General features: G+C 46.9%; 1 protein-coding gene and 1 long non-coding RNA gene across 6 annotated transcripts in view; one reads left to right on the forward strand and one right to left on the reverse strand.

Annotated features, from left to right (window-relative positions):
• ZHX2 (zinc fingers and homeoboxes 2) overlaps positions 1-18,388 on the reverse strand; it is a 179,864-nt gene that overhangs the window by 25,677 nt on the left and 135,799 nt on the right. The gene's annotated exons all lie outside the window — the stretch shown is intronic.
• LOC128059067 (uncharacterized) lies at positions 6,276-16,825 on the forward strand. The gene is made up of 3 exons (XR_008200581.1): positions 6,276-6,294; positions 6,893-6,947; positions 16,752-16,825. It is a non-coding gene; the product is annotated as an uncharacterized LOC128059067 (long non-coding RNA).

Below are 18,388 nucleotides of genomic sequence, written 5' to 3' on the forward strand. Positions count from 1 at the left end.
CTGTCATTAAAAAAAAAAACCAAACACTCTAGTGGGTATGAAATGTATCTCACTGTGGTTTCAATTTGCATTTCCTAATGAATATTGATATTAAGCATTTTTCATGTCAGTGACTATTCATCTGTCTTTTGTGCAATGTGTTTTCAAGTCTTTGGCCCATTTTTAAAGTTGCGTTACTTGTCTTTTTGTTATTGATTAGTAGGATTCCTTATAGATTCTGTACATGAGTCCCTGGTTAGAGATATGTATCATGGGTGGGATGATCTGAGAGAATAGCATTGAAACATGTATATTACCATATGTGAAACAGACTACCAGTCCAGGTTCAATGCATGAGACAGGGTGCTCAGGGCTGGTGCACTGGGATGACTCAGAGGGATGGGATGGGGAGGGAGGTGGGAGGGGGGTTCAGGATGGGGAACACATGTACACCCATGGCTGATTCATGTCAATGTATGGCAAAAACCATTACAATATTGTAATTAGTCTCCAATTGAAAAAAAAAAAAGAATTCCACAATGCCCGAAGAGCAAATCTCTCAAACTGTCTTTCAAGGATCCTTAAAATGTAGTGTGGCAGAGGAAGGTGGGGGGGTGTTCAGAAAGGTGGGGAACACATGTATACCCATGGCCGAATCATGGCACAACCATCACAATATTGTAATTGTTCTCCAATTAAAATAATTTTTAAAATGTAAAAAAAAAAAAGGACTGCTGAGAGAAGTTAAAAGTGAAAGTCGCTCAGTCATGTCCGATTTTGCAACCCCATGGACTATACAGTTCATGGAATTCTCCAGGCCAGAATACTGGAGTGGGTAGCTGTTCTCTTCTCCAGGGGATCTTTCCAAACTCGGGATTGAACCTAGGTCTCTCGTGTTGCAGGCAGATTCTTTACCAGCTGAGCCACCAGGGAGGGAAATTAAAGATCTAAATGAATGTAAAGATATGCAGTGTTCATGGATTGGACAATTTGATGCTATTAAGATATCCACTCTCTGTAAATTGATCTATAGCTCACAATCCTAAATTCCAAGAGCAGTTTTGAAGAAACTGATGAGTTGATTGTAAAACTTACATGATAATTCAAGGTCCCTAGAAGAACCAAAATAGTACTGAAAAAGAGCAAAGTCGGGGGCTATAAACTAATTTCAATACTTTCTATAAAGCAACAGTAATCAATTCAGTATGGTTTTGGTACAAGAATAAACTGTTAGGTGGATAGAGCAGAATAGGACATCCAAAGAAAAAATAAATCCACATTTATGGTCAGTTCATTTTTGAACAAGTCAGTTCCATAGGAGAAAGTCTTCTTTTTAATGGTGAGAGCATAACTGAATATCCGTATGAAAAAGAAAAGAATTCAACTCCTACCTCTCTGTATATGCAAAAAATGAGTTAACAAGAGATCAGAGACCTAAATATAGTGCTAGAACCATGAAGCTTCCAGAGGAATCACAAGATGACATCTTTGAGACTTGGGTAGACAAAATGTGAGACAATAAAAAATATATACTTGTAAGTGTTTGTTTCCTGCTCAGAGCTCCTAAATTCCTGGGAATTTCCTGGGCCACAGGAACGTCTTTTGTTCTAATGAGGTGACTCTTGACGGACTGCTGGATGGGGGCTGGTCACCCGAAAGACAAAGCCACGATCAGAAGCGTAGAACTTTCGGTCCAATCTTCACTCTCCGGAGAGAGTCTGGAAATTGAGTTAGCGACTGGTCATGCTATGGCACCCCACTCCAGTACTCTTGCCTGGAAAACCCCATGGGCGGAGGAGCCTGGTGGGCTGCAGTCCATGGGGTCACTAGGAGTCGGACACGACTGAGCGACTTCACTTTCACTTTTCACTTTCATGCACTGGAGAAGGAAATGGCAACCCACTCCAGTGTTCTTGCTTGGAGAATCCCAGGGACGGGGGAGCCTGGTGGGCTGCCGTCTCTGGGGTCACATAGAGTTGGACACGACTGAAGCGACTTAGCAGCAGCAGCAGCATGCTTACTTGATGAAGCCTTTATAAGAATCCCCAAAGTACAAGATCCTGGGAGTTTTCTGGGTTGATGAACATGTGGAGGTGCCAGAGGAGTGATGCTGGAGGGAACATGGAAGCTTGCGCCCCTTCCCACATACCCTGCTCTGTGTATCTCTTCCATCTGGCTGTTCCTGAGTTGTTGTTGTTGTTGTTGTTTTTTTTAATAACAAACCAGTAATCTAGTAAGTAAACTGTTTTCCTGAACTGCTCTAGCAAATTAATTCATTAAAATTAATTAAAAAGGAGGTTATGGAAACTTCCAGTTGATAGAGTCATAAGCAGCACAGGGGACAACCTGGACTTCCGACTGGCATCTGAAGTTGGGCAGGGAAGTCCTGGAGGACTGAATCCTTACCCTGTAGAACCTGGCATTATCTCCAGGTAGACAGTGTCAGAACTGAGTTAAATTACAGGACACCAACTGATGTCACAGAGAATTACTTGGCGGGGGGGTGGGAGGTGGCTCACACATTTGTTAACCAGAAGTGTCAGAAGTAGTCTTTGGTGTGAGCATCATAAGAGAAAAATTAACAAGTCAAATGAACCAAAATTTCTGCTTAGCATGTGTATTTAAAATGCACATTAAAATGCCAACACAGTCCCTTCCATGGTGGGTGGTGAGTATGACAACAGATTGGCTCCAAGCCACGGGCCTTGCTCTGGACCAGCTTCCCAGCGGATCCGAACTGGGCACAGGCATGTTGCGTACCAACATGCAAACACTCCAAAGCAGCACTGAGTGGTCCCGGGGTCGGCAGGGGGAGCCTCAGAGGCAACTGCTGCCCTTGGAGAGGTGACCCCAGCAGATTAAAACACCTTTAAGATCCTGGAGCCCAGAAGGAGAGGACAGGTGAGAAGTGGCCTTCCTCTGTGACTCTTCTCCATCGTGCCTGTTTCTGTCTTGAATCCCACCCCTCACACGACTGCTAGGAGCGTCACACATACCTGTTACATGGAAAGGGAGCCCTGAGACTGAGCACAGACCCCTGCCTCCTTTGTCTGTTTCTGCCATTGACTGGATTTTCCTTTTATCCACCGTGGCGTTTATCACACCCCACAAAGAAACCCAACAGCAAGTGAGAGACGACACCACCTTGAGATAGATAAATGCAAGGAAAATGGCCAGCCTGTGTAGATGATTATGAACAACTCACTCTGGCTGTCTATGCAGGGCTCTCCCTTCACCACTCAGTGCTTCTTCCGTCATCATCTCTCTGTTGCGAGGCGAGTGCAATTTGATTAGAGCCCTGTTTACTGAGTATGGGTTTGGACTAGACCCTTGTGGATACGGAGCATACAATGATGAAGAAACCATGGGTTCTTGTCCTCAGGGAGTTCACAGCTGGTGTAGTAGTCAGCTCAGGCTGCCATGACAAATTACACAGATTTCTGTGGTTTGAGCCACAGAAATGTGGTTCTGGAGGCTGGACGTCCAGGACCAAGGTGTCTGCAGGGTTACTGTCTTCTGAAGCCTCGCCCCTTGGCTGCAAATGGCTCTCTCCTCGCTTACCCTCCCATGGTCTCCCTTCCATGTGCACCTATCTCCTAATCTCCTCTTATGAAGACACCAGTCAGAATGGACTATGGGCCCCGCTGAGGACTTCATTTAAGGTGACTTAAGCGAGCCTGCTGGCTATAGTCCATGGGGTTGCAAAGAATCAGACACGACTGAACACACATACACACTCCCCTTTGAAAAACCTATCTCCAAATATAGCCACATTCTGAGGGTTTGGATTCCAACATATGAATCTGCGGTGGGGAATAATTCAGCTCTTCACAGCTGGGCAGGGCAGTGCCTTCTGAACACCCCTTGATGGCACACAATGATTTATGTATGCAGTCGTCGCATCCTGCCCAAGAGCCTGTGTCAGACACTTGTGGGTGCCAAGGATGCAGGAGCGAGCAGACAGGAGTGTCTGCTCTTGAGGTGCTCACGTTCATGAAATGAGCAAGCAGAAGCTGACGCTGAAAAGCATGATGGAGGAAAGTCAGGCAGCGAAGATGGTGCAGGTGGGGAGGTGTGTGATTTTTAAATTTTACTTTGTTGAAGTATAGTTGATTTACAATGTTACTTTATATATATATATACACATTCTTTTTTGCATTCTTTTCCACTATGGTTTGTCACAGGATGTTGACTATAATTCTGTGCTATATTGTGTATCCCTGTGTGACACAGTAAGACCTTGTTGTTTATCCATTCTATATAATAATTGGCATCTGCTAATCCCATACTGGGCTTCCCTGGTGGCCTGGAAGTGTCTGCCTGGAATGCGGGAGACCTGGGTTTGATCCCTGGGTCGGAAAGATCCCCTGGAGAAGGAAAATGGCAACCCACTCCAGTACCCTTGCCTGGAGAATCCCATGGACAGAGGAGCCTGGCGAGCTAGAGTCCATGGGGCGGAAAAGAGTCAGACATGACTGAGCGACTTCACTTTCACTTTCAGTCCCATACTAATACACTCCTCCCTTAACCCCCTCCCCCTTGGCACAAGCCAGTCTGCTCTCTATGTCCCTGATTATGCTTTTGTCTCATAGATAGGTTCATTTGTGCCATATTTTAGATTTCACATATAAGTGATACTGTGTGGTATGTGTCTTTCTCTTTTGACTTACATCACTTACTATGACACTCTCTAGGTCCGTCTATGTTGCTTAAATGGCATTATTTCTTTTTTTGCATGGCTGGGTAGAAATCTGTTGTATGTAGGCACCACATCTTTATTCATCTGTTGGTGGACATTTACATTGTTTCCATGTCTTGGTGTTATAAATAGTGCTGCTATGAACACCAGGGTGCATATATCTTTTCAAAGTATAGTTTTCTTCAGCTATACGCCCAATAGTGGTATTGCTGGATTATATGGTAACTGTATTTTTAGTTTTGTGAGGAATCACCATACTTTTCATAGTGGCTGCACTAGCATAGGAGGGTTCCTGTTTTTTTATACCCTCTCCAATATTTGTTATTTGTAGACTTTTTGATGATGGTTATTCTGACTGGTGTGAAGTGATATCTCGTTGTAGTTTTGATTTGCATTTCTAATTAATGATGTTGAGCATCTTTTCATGTGCCTGCTGTCCATCTGCATGTCTTTTTTTGAAGAAATGTCTATATAGGTTTTCTTCCCATTTTTTGATTAGTTTTGTTTTCTTGGTATTTAGTTGTATGAGTTGTTTGTATATTTTAGAAATTAAGCCCTTGTCGGCGGCATCATTTGGAAATGTTTTCTCCCATTCTGTAAGTATCTTTTCATTTTACAGTTTCTTTTGCTGTGCAAAAATTTACAAGCTTGATTAGGTCCCATTTGTTTAGTTTTGCTTTGATTTCTGTTGCCTTGGGAGTCTGAGGCAGGGCTCCAAAGGCAGAGTTGGATCCTGTCGGGTACAGAGAAGGGGAATGATTCTGATCAGAGGAACAGAGTACTCCCAGGCAGAGGATGCAGTGAGAAGAAGGAAACATCAAGGAATGAAAAGGACTGAAACTAAAGGGCAGGTGTGATGGCAGCCCCGAGGCACCTGATAAGTCAGCTTGGGCCAGACTGTGAATGGCACGCTGCCACTGAACGCCATGCTGAAGAGGCGGGGTTTCATTCTGCTGGTGAAGGAGTGGTGAGGCCTTTTAGGCAGGATCATGGAAGCAGCAGGGGCTGGGAGGTAAGTTTGAGGGGTGGGAATGGCAGGGAAAAATGGCACATTAATGAGGGTAAGAACCCCCAAGCTAAGCATCAGGCATCACCTTTACTAGCCCCAGATTCAACAGTCAGAGTAAAGGCTCCTAAGAGACACCCGTTCCTCAAGCCTTTAAGCTTGTTCCTTAAGTAGATGTTGAGGGCTCCTTACTTTCTGTCTGGACTTTCTCCCACTCAGTTTGGACTTCCTTCTCCACCGAGGAGTAGCTGGATGATTTGGGTTTAAATATGGCAAAATGGATTCTCCCTTAATCATTCTCTCGATAACAATGATGGTGAACATTCACTGAAGGCTGAGTATGAGCTGAGTGCTATGTGTTTCATTTCTCTGGAACCCTGTGTAGACACTGAAGCTCAGAGACGTTAAGGAGCGTGGCCATAATCACACCGCCTAGAGCAGCAGAGTTGGGATACAGCTCTTTACGTACAGACAAATAACTGGTGATCTTGTTGAAATACAGATTCGGGAAGGCTGGGGCGGGACTGACGCTGCGTTGCCAGCAAGCTCCCAGGCGAGGACGACACTGCATGTGTGGACACCTCGAGGAAGGCTTTGTCAGCCTCTCCAGGTGAGCACCTGCCCACTGTCACCCACTCGGTCTCCCTCCTCCCCATCACCCTGCTCATTTCCAGACACGGGGCACTAGCATTTCCTGACCTTTCCCTACGAGTGACCTGGGGCCCTCAGGGGAGGAAAAACGGGTCATACTGTCAGATCAGTCCCTGGAAACTCTTTGCAAAGTGGCTGGCATGCAGCCTAGCTGTCAGATGAGGGAAATGTCCAGGCCTTGAGCTCCCTAGGGAGATGCTGGGGCAGGTGAAGAGTCAGGCCACAGAGGTCCCCTGGGGCCAGGGTCTCCAGCCCAAGGCGAGTGGAGGATCCTGGGCCTTTCAGGGAGGACACATGTTCCACTCTCAAGGAATCACACCTTCGGGCTCTGGCAGGACGCCACTTCTTATTTCAGAGCTTTCACCAGGGCTGTCAGAGGGAATTACAGGACTGTCTCCGAGCTTTCAAAGGAAGCATCTTGTCAGGACATCAAAGCCCAGACGGATGCTTTTAGCTTTGCTGGGTCTTCTGACAGAGCTGTTAGTAGGTACCACTGCAGTTCATCAAGGGTAAATCTTTTGTGTCTGTGTATGTGATTGTTCCTTTATGTCTTAAAGTCACAACATTCTCCTTGCCGCACCGCACCCCAGGAGAGGGAATTCTGATGTGAAGGTATGTTGTGGTGGTGATGGTGGTGGGGGTGGGGTGGGGTGTGGGTGGAGAAAGGAGTGGGATGCCCAGATCCTGGGTTTTGCTCTAAGCTCCCAGCTCTCTCCTCATCTGTCTCCATCCTTACCTCCATTTGTCTCATCTGTTAAATGGGAGAGGCGTTTGAAATGTCACTGGTGACCCTGAGTTAATTCCTGACCTTTATTGATTTATCTCCAGCTTATCTTTAAATCTAAACTTGAATTTTGGGGGTGAGCCTATGGGGTGGCTCCCAAACCGTCAGATGCCATCTGGGGTGCTTTTTCCAGAGCCCCAGTCCAGACTTATTGAACTCAAGCATCCAGGAGCAGGCCCAAGAATCTGCATTTCTAGCAATCAGCCAGGTTTGATGGCCTCAGCAAGAAGCCATCAGTGGCCTCTCCTGCTTCAGAAGTGGTTGGGCCCAAGCCAACCCTGCACTGGGAAGATGGGAAATGTTCCTTGCTGTGTTCTGTGCTGGACTAGAGTGAATTAGCAAGCTCCCCTGGGAAATGACAGTTCAGAGGACGATGCAGAAATAGGGGGAGAATTGTAGAAAGTAACGATGCTGGAAGAGACAAGGACACTGGGCACTGGATAACGGAGTGTAAGACATCCTTAGGAACGACAGCGTGTGTAGTAGCAGAGTTGTGGCTGGAGAGGTGAGTTTTAAGAAGCTACTTCCCATTATCTGTGTTTCTGCTTAACTTTTATTGTTCAGTTTCTTTTTTTTTTAAAGGGTTTGCTGATCTGGTTAAGGGTAGGTGGATAACGTAGTAACAAGATGCCATTTACATGTAAAATCTTTATTATTCCCACAACATCAATAGATGGTAATGTTCTCCATTTCACAGATGAGGAAACTGAGGCTCAGAGAGGTTAGCTTGCTGGTTGAGGAGGGTGGAGCCCAGATCACCCTTGGCTCTGCACTCACTGCTGGGTCCCAGTAACACACAGCTGCTAAAGGTTAGCTATTCCATTTCCTGACACTGGGTGTATAAATGAGGTTTCTCACAAGTTTCGAGTGGATCTTCCCTACAGCGGGTGTTTAAAGGAGTAAGATTTTTAATTGAATTGTAATGTCTTTCTCAACTCGCTACACTGAGAAACTCTCTTACTAGGTGGAAGAAGGGCTTGCGTGGTCTCCTGCAGCCAAAATATTTCAGTGGATGAAATGAAGCTCATGAAATGACACGGTGACATTAGAGGAGACCCACTGTGTTTAGGGCGGTAAGGTCAGAGGCAGAATCGTGACGTGAGCGTCCCCATGTGTTCGGGTGACGCTGAGAGGAGGCTGCTGTCCTGCTAGGAGTGGCAGGAGTGGGGACTCGAGGTGGGGGAGTGAGTCCTCAGAGACAAAGAAGCCAGAGAAGGCAGATTCGTGTCAGCCCATGTGAGCCTGAGGCCCAGACTTTACTTTTACTCAAAGCGATGAATTTCCAAGCTCAGACGCCCTTGGCTCTTCACTAGGTGAGGAGGTGGCCTCCAGCTGCCTTGTTCCCGCTCAGTCTTCACCACGAGTGCCCACCTGGTGAGGGGAAGGGGCCACAGGCTGGAACCAGGCTTCTGATTTGAATCCTGGTTCTGCCTCTTACTCATGGGAGTCTGCCCTGCTCTGGCCGCAGCCAGGATGCCCACTGCCCAAGGCCCCAGACCCACAGGCGGCCTGGAGAATGCCAACTGCACCACGCTCATTTCCCTTGGCCAGCCTCAGTTCTGCAGCTGTGAAATGGGTGAACTTCCACCTCCACTGCAGACTGGACTGAAAGAGACCCTTTAACGCTGACTCCGTCTGGTTACCTAGAAGGGTGCCTTTAACCAGTGAGCTAGCTTTAGTCGCTTCCATCAGTGATGAGGGACTTGGCAGAGTGAGGTTCACAGGTGCTGTTCTGCCCCTGCCCCTCCCTCGGTGCCCCCTCCGAGCATTCTTTCCCCCACAGCCCCTCCCAGCTGCCAACCCCCGTGTCAGGGGTTGTGTGTTTACACCAGCTCATCTCACCTGAGTCATGCTGCTCTGACATCTTTTTACTCATCTTTTGTTCATGCCCATAGAAATTTCTATGGCAACTGTGCCAGTGTTTTTAATTCTCCCAACTTTGCCTGTGTGAGAAGATTTTGCTTAACTTTGCCTGTGTGAGAAGATTTTGCTTTCTATCTTGCTGAGAAGATCATGATCACTTTCTTCCCCTTCTCCACACTCATCTCTCTTCTCTCTACCTTGGAGTGGGTAGCGGGTCTCCCTGTTATAGGGTAACACCTCCAGCTGACCTCCAGGCCTGCCCTCTGCTCCCTGGGGACCCCAGCCTAGCACTCATTGGCTCCCTCCACTCTTAACCCCCTTCCCTTTGGGTTATGATCACCTCAGATTGCCATTTCCCTAAAAAAGTAGACAACGCAAGACAAATGTGATAAGCAACATCAAAGTTCCCAAAGGGGCTCAACTCCACCATCATCTGCCCAGTATTATGATAACTCTTGCTTCCTGGGGCAGAGAGACTCCCCAGTGCAAGAGACTGGCTTTCTGGGTCTGGAGCCACCACTCATTGGTGTGTGAGTCTGGACAAGTCACACTTGTCCTCTGAAGCCTCAGCCTTTCTATCTAATCTGGGGATGAAAACGGTACCCACGTCAAAGGGTGCCGAGGGTACCCAGTGAGAGTGAGCAGTCAGAGGAGAAGGGGCAATACAGGATGAGATGGCTGGATGGCATCACCGACTCAATGGACATGAGTTTGAGCAAACTCCAGGAGATAGTGAAGGACAGGGAAGCCTGGCGTGCTGTAGTCCATGGGGTCAGAAAGTCAGACACAACTGAGTGACTGAATAACAACAAAGTCTGTGCACAGGGTTTGCCTCTGTGTCCCCAGTATGATGAACTCTGAGCTTGCGACTCAGGGAAGATACCTGTTAATATCATGTAACTATCAAAAAAAATGTCTCAAAGGAAGTTTGAGATGACTGAAGCTTGTCCCTCCTGTTACTGCCCTGTTCATCCCTCACCTCTGCACATTCTGTCCTCCTTGCTCTGTCAACGCTTTTCTTTTCAAACACCAAATATACCCCACGTCACTGACTCTGTGGGGCAAACCGCCTTCCTCAAATTGCCTCCCTTTGGCTCTCCCGGGTGGTGCCCTTGGATCTCCGCCCAGCAGCTCCTGCTTTGCTGCTTCTTCCATCCTCCACTGTCACCTCCATGCCCTGGGATCCTCCTCATCCCTCTCCTCTCCGTCCTCTTTGGTGTGACCTCATCCATCCTGAAGCTCCACACTCACCCTTGCAGACAGACATCTGGGAAACCAGCCTTTCTAGCCTCACTCTTCGCTGCAGAGCCTCAGACCTCCCTTTGCCAACTCTGGCTGACAGCGAGGATGAAAACCCAGACTTGGAACCAAAGGCCAGAGTGGCCACTGTCCCCTGAAACTTGATTTTTAAAAAAAGCTAAGATGATTCATGAAAACCAAGAAAAATAATACATGAATTTAAAAAAGTGGATGACCCAGTCCCACTCGGTTGGAAACAGACTACTCAGTTATCTCCATTTGGAAGGTGGATCTGAAGGGGAAGTTTGGGAGAGGCTGGACTGGATGGTCTTAGAACCTCTTCCAAGTGTGGGTTCTATGAATCTCTGATCATCACCTGGAGTCTCACGGGTGCTTCAGGATTGAACTCATTTAGCGCCAAGCTCCTCACCTGTCTCTCAAATCTGATCTTTTTGTAATGCTCCTCATTCCAAATAAAAGCATCATGATCTCAGTCATTCGAGTTAGAAACCCAGATTCCTCTTGTGCCTCCACTTCCCCTCCCACCCCACAGTTGATTATTGCACCAGGCCCTCCTGACTCTGCCTCCTTAGTGCCAATGGCTTCCCATCCCTCATCCTCTGCTCCAGGTGAGTCCTCCTCCTGGCTCCTCCCTGCAGCTGCAATGACTCCCTACATCATGGTCTGACCTTGGCTTCTCCTGGTTGTGCCAGGCATCGCCTGCCTGTCCCGCATGCCTTCCTTACTCCGCTGGCCATGGCAGTCCAGTTCTTTCTAGAGAAAGACCCCCACCCACTCCTGGCCCCTGTGGATCCTCCAGTGGTGGGCATGTGACTTGGTCCTGACCACTCACTGCATCACGTTCTTCAGCGAGAGTGAGTGATTAAGGGGTGGGCTCACGACCCAAGTGGAGCTGGTCAGAACCAGCTGAGTAGAGATGCAGTCATGACTGCATCCCTCTGCGTGCTGGCACGCCTGGATCTGACTCACGCAGGGACCTTCCCACAAGGCAGCTTGCTGACACCACTCTGATGGGACTTTATCTGGCACCTATAACAGAAAAGGTCCCAACAGACGCAGTTTCAGGCCTACCTCCTAACTGCCACCATTTCTTTCTTTCTTTTTTTAAATATTTATTTGGCTGTGTTGGATCTTAGTTGTGTTATGTGGGATCTTTCATTACGGCGTGTGGGCTCAGTAGTTGAGGTGTGTGGATTTAGTTGCCCTGCAGCGGGCAGGATCTTAGTTCTCTGACCAGGGATCAAACCCATGTCCCCTGCACCACAAGGCAGATTCTTAACCACTGGGCAACCAGGGTGAGTCCCCACTGTTTCTTTCTAAGACAGCAATCCTGGGACTTCCCTGGCAGTCCAGTGGTTAAGACTTCGCCTTCCAACACAGGAGGTATGGGTTTGATCCCTGGTCAGGGAGCTAAGACCCCACATGCCTTGTGGCCAAAAAGCCAAAACATAAAACAGAAGCAATATTGTAACAAATTCAATAAAGATTAAAAAAAATAAAAGCAATCCTTAGCCTTTCCCTGCCATGGCTGACATGCTAGGTGGCATGACCATTTGCAATGTGCTCTCATTCTTGCCGCATCATTCGCTTTCCCTTAAGAAAGAATCTCAGGATGTTAGTGGGAGTGATGTTCATATAGTGTTAACCTTGAATCCTTGCTAATCACATCACATCCTGAACTTCAATATTTATTTTTAGAAACAGATTTCTTGCTGCTGCCTGTGTCACAATTGATGCCATGACTGAATGTCATGTTTCTAACCCTGAATCCGACCATGTCGTCCTCACCTTCAAACCTCCCTGGGAGTATTCAGAGCTGGTTGTGAGAGGCGCTTTCTGCCACCCAATCCTACCTCAATGCCCCATTCCTTCCTACAGTAGTCCTGGTATTTTAAAAGGAAAATACAGCAGAAGACTGATTTTTTGGAAGCAGAAACATGGAACCTCAGAAAAGAAAACACAGCTCAAGCATTCATTCATTCATTCCTCCTTGAGTGCCTCCCCATGCCAGACACTGCTTTGATAATCAGGAAATAAGACATAAGATTCCTGCTTTCAAGGTGCCCATGATCTAGGGAGGGAAAATCAGAAAATAAATAGAAAACAAAGAACTTATAGATAGTGGTAAGTTGCCTGGATTGGAAAGATCCTCTGGAGGAGGGCATGGCAACCCACTCCAGTATTCTTGCCTAGAGAATCTCCATGGATATAGGAGACTGGTGGGCTACAGTCCATGAGGTCACAAAGAGTCAAATACAACTGAGTGACTAACCCCAAGTACTCTGCAAAAAGCTCTTAGAAATGATGTGATAGTGATTTAAGACCTACTTTCATTCTTTTCTTTTTTTCTCTTTTTTTGGCTGTTTGATCTATGCAGCTTGTGGGATTTTAGTTCCCTGATCAGGGATTGAACCCTGGCCTTTGGCAGAGAGGGTGTGGAGTCCTAAGCCTGCACCACCAGGGAATTCCTAAGACCTACTTTCAATGAAGATATTCAGGGAAAGCCTCTTTGAGGAGAGGCCAGGTAAGCTGAGATCTTCATATCAAGCAAGAATAACCTCAACACAATAACAAATATCAGTGAAAACAGAGGCAGAGGCTCACCGACTAACCACAGCATTTGATGTTCACTGCAAAGTAATTTTCAAACTATTCTAATTTAAAAATCATATTCTCCCTCAAAATACTTCTTTTGGAAAGAACTTTAAAAGTTTTATTGAAAAGTCCAACTTTTCACTTGCCAACATGAAAACTCTTCGATGGTTTTGTAAATGGAAAAATGCTTTACTTTTCCCTACCTGGGACCACTCAGGGGTAGATGAATGTGAGACGAGAGCTCCAAACGTCTCCAAGTAGGGGGAAGAAAAAGTCATCTGTGAGTCTAGATCAAACATTAAGAGACACTATAATCCTAAGGAGTACCTTTTATAGGTTGGATTAAAAAACAAAACTACAGCATTACAGCTTTTTGAAGTTAAAATGAAGCACTGTCTTGATGGCTCATAAATAAAGAGTTTGCACCCAAATGCCATTCTTTGCTTCTAGCAAGAGAAGCTAAAGGAGAAAAACCAGAATCAAGAAGTGTCACATGGCACTGGAGTTGAGAGGCACTGGTCTTAGAGGTGACCTGAGCCTGCCCACAAGGCAAGGCTAACCACAAGCTTTGGGAAGGGACAGGATGTGAGTTTGGCCAGAGGGCCCTGAATCTTAAAGCCTTTCTGACTGGGCAGGCCGGTGAAGTTTCTCCCAGAGGTGGTTGGGTTGGGGTGATGGGTTCTGCTGGGTGGCTATCTGTCCTCAAGGCCATGATAGGATCAAGGTGTTTTGAGCTGAGCTGGTTCTAAAGACGCCAGTTAAGCAGAGTGGGTAAGTCCACTAGCTTTGGAATTAGACCAGACTTGGGTGGGAAATGAGGTTCCATACAACACTTACGACTGTCATGAATTATAAAGCAGACATTAGTGTTAAAGAAAGCATATGACAAAGCAAGTTTAATCTGATCCCATGGAGGGGCTTGAAGTAGCTTATGACTGTAGATCCAAGCCAGGACAACTGGGAAATAGTCTCTGTGTCTGCCTGGGTTTCACGTGGCAAATCTCTCACGTTGTACCATCTTTACTCCCTCTTTCTTGGAGCAATAATCTTGTTAAAAACAAAACAAAACAAAGACGGCAAGGGGATTAAGACATATTTTGAAACAAAGTGGCTTCATTAGTTTCGCAGTTAATTCCTGGTGCTATCATCATCTTCAAGACCTTTTCTGGGTGGAAAGCATCCTAACAGCCACCTCCACATATAGGCACACACACCCACGAACACAGAAAACCAGGGCTGGGGGAAGAGGGATGCATTTCTGAAAGAAGGAAGAAAATATCCCTGAGACAGAAAGAAAAAGGAGTCAATTCTGCTTTTACGTGTCACATACATACATAAATAAGGCGGTATCAGGTGTTTAAGATGGGCCTACTCTGATTCATGATCCATCACATTCTGCTATCAAAACGTTTAGAGAGGCTGTGAGACCACAGGGATTTATCTTATCGACAATTCCTGGTGTAACCTTTTCATTTCGCTCCTGTGGGTGATTTGAGCACATTTCATCTTCTCGAAGCTGAGAGAGAAGTGAGATTTTTCTGTTCCCCAGACACGGATCAGGGCGAGACAAGGCTTTTCAGCAGACGCTTAGATTCTGTCTGTCAGATCCCTTTCTCCATTCTGTCCCCGACCCCCTCCCTCCAGCCCATCCTTTGCATCCCCAAACCCAGAGCTTTCTCTTGAAACTCTTTCATCTCTACTTCGAAGAGACTTCCCTTCATCTCAAAGCCTGGAATAAAGGTTGAAGGTTTACTCATATTCTCTGATAGAATGTCCTTCACAAAGCCATTCATCCAAGCCAGTTAGATCCCAGACAAAATCACACAGATTAAAGCCACATCCAGGGGCTGTATTTCTGCATCTCTTTGCCTAGGAGCCAGGGTATCACAGGCTGAATATGGTGGTCCTCAAAGACATCCAGGTCCTAAGCCCTAGAACCTGGGAATGTAACCTTCCATGACAAAAGGGACTTTGATGAAGTGATTAAGGACAGTGGGAGAGATTATCCTGGGTCATCCAAGTGGACCCTAAGTAAAATCACAAGTGTTCTTACAGAGGGAGGCAGAGGGAGATCTGACTACAGATGAGGAGAGGACGATGTGGGGATGGAAGCAGAGACTGGAGTGATACACTTTGAAGATGGAAGAAGGCACCACAAGCCAAGGAATGCAGGCAGCTACTAGACGCTGCAAAAGGCAAGGAGCCTGCAGAAGCAGAGTTGGATACGACTTAGCAAAAGCATTAGTTGCTCAGTCGTATCTGACGCTTTGTGACCCCATGGACTGTAGTCCACCAGACTCCTCTGTCCATGGGATTCTCCAGGCAAGAATGCTGGACTGAGTTGCCGTTCCCTTATCCAGGGGATCTTCCCTACCCAGGGATTGAATCCGGGGCTCTTGCACTGCAGGCAGATTCTTTACCGCTGAGCCACCAGGGAGAATTAGCAAAAGATTTACCAAAGAGTCAGACACAACTTAGCGGCTGAACAAGAACAACTGTAGAAGAAATCAGCCCTGCCAGCACCTTGACTTTAGCCCTGTGGATCTGATTTACGGCTTCTGACCTCTAGTGCTGTTTTGTGGTCATTGGTTACTGCATCCATGGGACACCGCTGCAGTGGGCCAGCTGAGCTAGGTTTGCAGCCTGGACTTTCCTGTCACTCCTGACCTCCCCTTTGGTGAGCTGCTCCCTGTTTCCAGGCAGACGCTAGAGGCCCCCGTTCCAGTGGGGGGCCTTGGGAATGAGAAGCTGGTTGCTGCCTTGGGAATGAGTAATGAGCTGGAGACCACAGCCTGTGGGGCTCTGATCCACAAGGCCAGGATCTGCTGCCTTCAGTTTCCATAAAATTGTCCAGTTAGGATGATGCTCTCTGCTTTAGCCTTTAGAAACACACATGTGAGCATGCACAGATTCACACCAGCATGGCCTGTTTGCTCTCCCTCCGTATCAGGTTCCTGATCCCCCTTCCTCCGTTATCTTCCATGGCCACCACCCTGACCCCAGTCACCATCACCTCTTGTCTGGGCCCCTGTGATCACCTCCTCCCTGGTCGTCTAGCTAGTCCCATTCATGCCCTACCCTCCTCAACTCATCCTCCAGAAAGATCTGCAAACCTGAATCCGAGCTTGTCCAGCCCCACTCATTCTACAAATGGGGAAACTGAGGCTTAGAGAGCTACCCATGCTCCTGGGAGGGTACAAGGATTGGGGAGGCTTTGGACAAGTGGCCTCTGGCAGCCACGGGTGAGGGCTGCCCCACCTGGACCTGGGCCACCTCTCAGGTAAGGTGAGGATCAGCTTTGGGTTGAAAGGGTGAGGATTCTGGTTGACTTTGCCGATGTGATGTCTTGGCTGAACAGGCCAAGGACTGGGCAGGGGTCGGGTAGGGGATGAGCAGCAGGGCCGCCTGCCAGCTCCCTCTCCTTCTCCCAGAACACAAGGCTGGCCGTGTCTGGAGTTTCCCCACCCCTGACACGTCTGGGATGCAGAGGGAAAGTTGGAAGGCAGAGTCCCTTTTGGGATCACTACCACGGGCTTCTCTGGTAGCTCAACTGGTAAAGAATCTGCCTGCAATGCAAGAGATTCCAGTTCGATTCCTGGAGAAGGGAACAGCTACCCACTCCAGTATTCTGGCCTGGAGAATTCCATGGACTGTATAGTCCATGGGGTTACAAAGAGTTAGACACGACTGAGCGACTTTCACTTTCATCATGGAGGCGGAATTCTTACCAAGTCAGTCCTGGGTGGAAGGGCTCTAGAAAAGTATGGTTTTTCTAAACAATTTAAGCTTGAGAAAGAACCTATAGGGTTCCCTACTCTTCCAGAATTCCCCTTTTACATTTTCTGAGCAATTTTGCAAGCTGCTACTCTTTGGTCTAAAATTACCAATCTGTGTGTGTCCCCTTTTGCCAACAGCCCAGTCCCTCCTCTCCGCATCAATGAAAATAACAGTAACGATGGTGCTGGGAATCAACATCCTTCAGATCTGGAACACTTTTACCTGTGTCGTTGCTCAGGAGCTGTTAATCCACCTCCTGAGGAGGTGGAGCCAGAAATACTATAGCCTCTATTTCCTCACAAGGCCCCTGAGGCTGAGATTTCCTTCCATGATTGTCTCAGAACCTTCCTTACACCAGCTCTCTGCTGTTCCCTTCCTGTTGTGCCAACAGGTGGTACAGCACTGAGCCAGTCTCCCGAACTGAAGTTTGAACCCAAGCCCGATCTTTCTCTTGCCCTTTTTTTTTTTTTTTGGTGGGATACAACATTAATTAATTATAACCAACTATGTGGCATCCATAGCTTCCTATGTAGTTAGATCTTTATGGCAACTGCTGTACGCTATAAATCTGTGTGAAAAACAGTGTGTGTTATGGGTATAAAGGATAAGAAACAATATACTTAGTGGATTTTTTTTTCACATATGATGGGCCTGTTTCTGAGATTTCTTTTTGTCCTTTTCCAGAGGAGTTTCCAGCTGACAGTCATGAGGCTCCAACATGCTATGACCCTAGGTGTGGGAGCTTGGTCAAAATATTAAAAACATGCTGATGAATATCAAGAAGCAAAACCCTATATACAAATGAGAAATGGGGTTATTTCTCAGCTGATTGAATGGGTCAGAATGGTCACTGAGCATTGGTTGATGAAATATCAGCACGCTCACAGGAGAAGAAATTTTAAAAAATTGAAGGCTCAGTGTCATGAGTGGTATTAAAATGAAAATTGTTAAAATAACATCTTGTTCGAGGGACAGAGCATTTCAGAGAAAAGGATATCTCAGTTTTCTCATTTGTATCACGGGGATAATAACTGAAATTATCCCCCAGACAGTTGTTGTGAGAATCAAATAATAAGATCAATCAAAGAAAAGCATAATACAGCTTGGTGTATAGAAAGTATTGAGTGTATTCTATCTAGTTAATTAGAGAATAAAAACAGAAATAGCAAAAACAGTAACAATAATAATAGGGTGTCTTGTTGCTTCCCAGGTGGTGCTAGTGGTAAGGAACCCGCCTGCCAAGCAGGATATGTAAGAGATGCGGGTTTAATCCCTGGGTCGGGAAAATCCCCTGGAGAAGGGCATGGCAACCCACTCCAGTATTCTTGCCTGGAGAATCCCATGGACAGAGAAGCCTGGTGGGCTACAGTCCTTGGGGTTGCACAGAGTCGGACATGACTAAAGCAACTTAGCACACATCTAGTTTGCAAACCCAACTTGTCGCAAGCCAAGATGATCATGTGGCTTCCTCATTTTCCTCCAGTGCCGCAGGGCCACCAGACTCTGTCACTCATGCTGGTGACACAAAATCATCTCGGCTACTACCTCCAGTGTCATCTGTCCTGTGTGTGCCCAAGGCATGTTACCCTAGTTCATGAGTCTGTCTCTCTCTTTCAGTTTGAATCCAAGCTCTATCATTTGTTTGTAACACCACAGATATTTACACACTGGCCCAAGCCATCATCACACCTCATCTAGATTGCTGAAATGGAATGATGGTCTTTCCTTCCGTGGTCTTCCTTATTCCAATCTGCCTGTGCCTTCTGCCAGGCAA

The sequence above is a fragment of the Budorcas taxicolor genome, chromosome 14 (genome assembly GCF_023091745.1).
Source record: "Budorcas taxicolor isolate Tak-1 chromosome 14, Takin1.1, whole genome shotgun sequence".
NCBI classification, from domain to species: domain Eukaryota; kingdom Metazoa; phylum Chordata; class Mammalia; order Artiodactyla; family Bovidae; genus Budorcas; species Budorcas taxicolor.